General features: G+C 58.0%; 1 protein-coding gene across 1 annotated transcript in view; it reads right to left on the bottom strand.

Annotated features, from left to right (window-relative positions):
- LOC113214298 (zinc finger protein with KRAB and SCAN domains 1-like) overlaps positions 1–3,468 on the bottom strand; it is a 155,459-nt gene that overhangs the window by 148,500 nt on the left and 3,491 nt on the right. The gene's annotated exons all lie outside the window — the stretch shown is intronic.

Here is a 3,468-nt window from a genome sequence, read left to right as displayed (position 1 = left end):
CCCCCCCTCCCCCCTCTGTCTCTCTCGCACCGCAGCACGGCGACTTGAGCACGAAGCCGCCCGCTAACGAGACATGGCCGCCGCCGACGCCCGGCGAAATCTGAAAGTCAAACATCTAAAACTGTACCACACCAGCAGCGGGCAGACCATGCCGCACAGTGCAACTCACACAGACGCACACAGGCGCATATACATACATTAGAACCGGGCGCGATTACACACACACGCGCACGTCATATACCCACGAAATGCAAGTCATACACGCGCCCGCACACGTTTTGTTTGTTGATGTGCGAGAGTGAGCGCGTATGTGTGCAGGATCACGGCCGCTATAGTACACCTCTGCACACACACGCACACACACACGCGCAGAGGCGAGCAGGGGTGACGTAGACATCTGTGGAGAAGGTCGCAACCGAACCACGCGCACATGTAGTACAGTTTTAGTTGTTCTCAGCCAGCATCTAGGAAGTGGCTGAGAGGAGAGAGAAAGAGAGAGGGAGAGAGAAAGAGGGAGAGGGAGAGAGAAAGAATGAGAGAGAAAGAGGGAGAGGGAGAGAGAAAGAATGAGAGAGAAAGAGGGAGAGAGAAAGAGGGAGAGAGAAAGAGGGAGAGAGAAAGAGGGAGAGAGAGAGAGAGAGAAAGAGAGAGAAAGACAACGTGGGAAGAGCAAGGAGGGATCGGTCGAGCCACTCGAAATCCGCCAAACTTGTACCCCGGCAGTCTCCATACTAACTACGTGCAAATAACACCCCGGCCGCGGCTGCGGAGCGCGCACGCGGTGTCGGCGGCGCGGTTCGCCCCCGGGCGAGCTCTGCCCTCCCCACGCTGCTGCTGCTGCTGCTGCTGCTGCTCGTGTCGCTTCATGAACTTGGCCGGGGCCATATCGGGATTATGACAATTGCCGCAGCGCCGCGCCAACGCCACCGGGCGGGGCGTACCCCGAGGTGTAATGATGAGGTGTCGAGGGGCGGGGCGGGGCGGGGCGGAGCGCGGCGCACGAGACGGGACGGCTGGCATGAATATTCACACCTCGAGACCAGCAGCAGCAGCGGCAGCGGGCTGGACGGACTGCTGCCGGCACACGGCGGCGGTGCCACCGGCCTCCCGATAACAAGCGAGGAGGACAAGAGATAAGGACAGAGTGCAGGAGAGAGTAGGCGGTAGAGGTAGGGAGGGACGGAGAGGGGGAGGCTATGCGCACAGCCGTACCGTAACCACCACCTGGCGAGGCCAAAGAAGAGACCGAGGGTCATCAAATTGTCGCAGAAGGGCGGTGGTGCTGGGCAAGGGCAGGCGGCTTCAGCTTCAGCTGCTGCTGCTTCTGCCCGTGCTCGAGAGAGACAGAGAGAGAGAGAGATAGAGGAAAGAGCGAGGGAGAGCGAGGGGATGAGGGAGCGAGGGAGAGGGAGAAGGAGGGAGAGAAGAAGAGAGGGAGACAGAGAAGTAGAGAGAGCAGTACAGAGAGAGAGAGAGAGAAGCGAGGGGATGAGGGAGCGAGGGAGAGGGAGAAGGAGGGAGAGAAGAAGAGAGGGAGACAGAGAAGTAGAGAGAGCAGTACAGAGAGAGAGAGAGAGAGAGAGAGAGAGAGAGAGAGATTGGCCAGCATGAGGTATGGGGTGGGCGGCGCAAAGCCGGGGGGCGGCGGGCGGGGCGGCCCACTAGTCGGCCGGGACACTTACAGTCGTCAGGATGGGCCTGGGGGCGCATATGACTTACAGCGGGCCATTACGTTGCGGCCGCTTATGGGGGCCACCTTTAGGCCCGCCTTTAGGGCTCCATGGCGCGGGGTCCACGGGGCTCACCGTCGGCCTGGCCACGAGGCGCGACAACGCGACGCCGGGCGGCGTTAGCATAAAGCGTGGCTCACAGTACAACTCTACTCGTTCAAAACTCTCTCAAGACGTAGGATAATGGAGAGAAACATGGCCGTCCAGCTTGGATGGGCTTAGCAGCCAGGCCAGACATGCGAGCTAGTAATATACCGGGGAGAGGCCATTGTCAGCTTCAGGGACTCAAACTACCCGCATATATAAGCCATGCGTTAGTTATGGACCGCTACGGTCTACAACTCGTGGACTAGAAACATGAGCTTTAAACTGTGAATTAAACTGTAAATTGCCAGTTCGAGTTGGGTTTTAACAAAAATGACTGCAGCCCTCACTTTTGAAGTGGGTGCTTGCTGCCTTGAAAACGGTAGTACAGTGCAACCCTTCACCGTTGCAAGCATCACCCGCCTATTCTTTAATGTTAAGAAGTGGCAACAGTGCGGGACTCTGTCCTTGCGCTGGATTTTCGGAACACACACAGTTGTCGTCGGTGTGTTTCTGTCCAACGAGGGGCACGACAGGCAGCCAGGGCTCGCGCAGACGACCACACCGAGTTATCGGACACCTGTGGACCCGCGGCGGGGCGGGGCTGGGCGCACGGAGGTGTCGTGGCGTAGCGCGGAGCGACGCACCAGTTGCGTCAACCTCAAGCAGCACAAAGCAAAGCTTCCATAATGTGGCACCGCCAGCCAACGCGCCCGTCCGGGGGCAAAACAAGTTTTCTTTGAGGAGAATAGTCGCTTGCCCTAACCGCCCGGTGCACCTAGGACGAGAATGCTGACCAGGGCGATTGCCAAATTCGGCGATGGTGTACGGTCATCGAGACGGGACGTCCGTCATTCGCCGTCCGTCTACGAAAATAAAGTACAGGCCCATGCTAACTCTCGTAGCGCCTGGTAGGTAGGCAAAGTCTCGCCTGCAGTGCATGCGTGTACGGCAGGGTGGCCTATCCTGAGTCTCACAGGCGTCGACCTCTAGCAACTTGCTGACTCAGTCAGACAAAAACGGATGTACTTCCTGAACGATTACGGGCACGGCAACTGGAATCACTCTCGGGGTACACAATCGAAAAGAAAATACCAAGAAAGGTTACTAATACACCACGGCTGGAATTCCAGTGTGACCGACAAAGTCAATAAAAGCAGAAATTGTCACAAAAACAATAACGATGCAGACTTTTAATTTTCGTATTAGCAGCAATTTTCACAATTTTATCCAAGCCTGCGAGCCTGTCTGTCCGTCTCTCTCACTCTCCGCAACGCTACCGAGCGAGGTAGGCCACCAACACCGCACCATAGCCCTTATCGGACACAGCGGCCTGGTGGAAGAGGGGAAGAAGGGGAGGGGGCGGGGGAAGAGAGAGGGCGGGGTAGGGCAGTGGCGACCGATCTCCTCGCCGAACGGCACCCTGGAGACCAGCGCCGGCGGCAGCGCTGCCACTGCCGCAGCTCCGCTCGCCCTACGTGGGACAGGGTTGTACGCAGAGTGGGCCGAAATATAAAACAGGTTTAGCCTGTCGGGAGAGGTGGGGAAGGGGAGGGAGGTGCAGGGAGAACGAATGAACAAGAGAGGGAGAAAGCGAGAGAGAGAGGAGGTAGAAAGAGGAGCGAAGGGGAGAAAGAGGGGGAGAAAGAGGGGG

This window comes from Frankliniella occidentalis, unplaced genomic scaffold, assembly GCF_000697945.3.
Source record: "Frankliniella occidentalis isolate FOCC.00 unplaced genomic scaffold, Focc_3.1 Scaffold99, whole genome shotgun sequence".
Taxonomy (NCBI): Eukaryota; Metazoa; Arthropoda; class Insecta; order Thysanoptera; family Thripidae; genus Frankliniella; species Frankliniella occidentalis.
The sequence above is the reverse complement of the archived record's forward strand: the minus strand, read 5'-3'. Positions and strand labels throughout refer to the sequence as shown.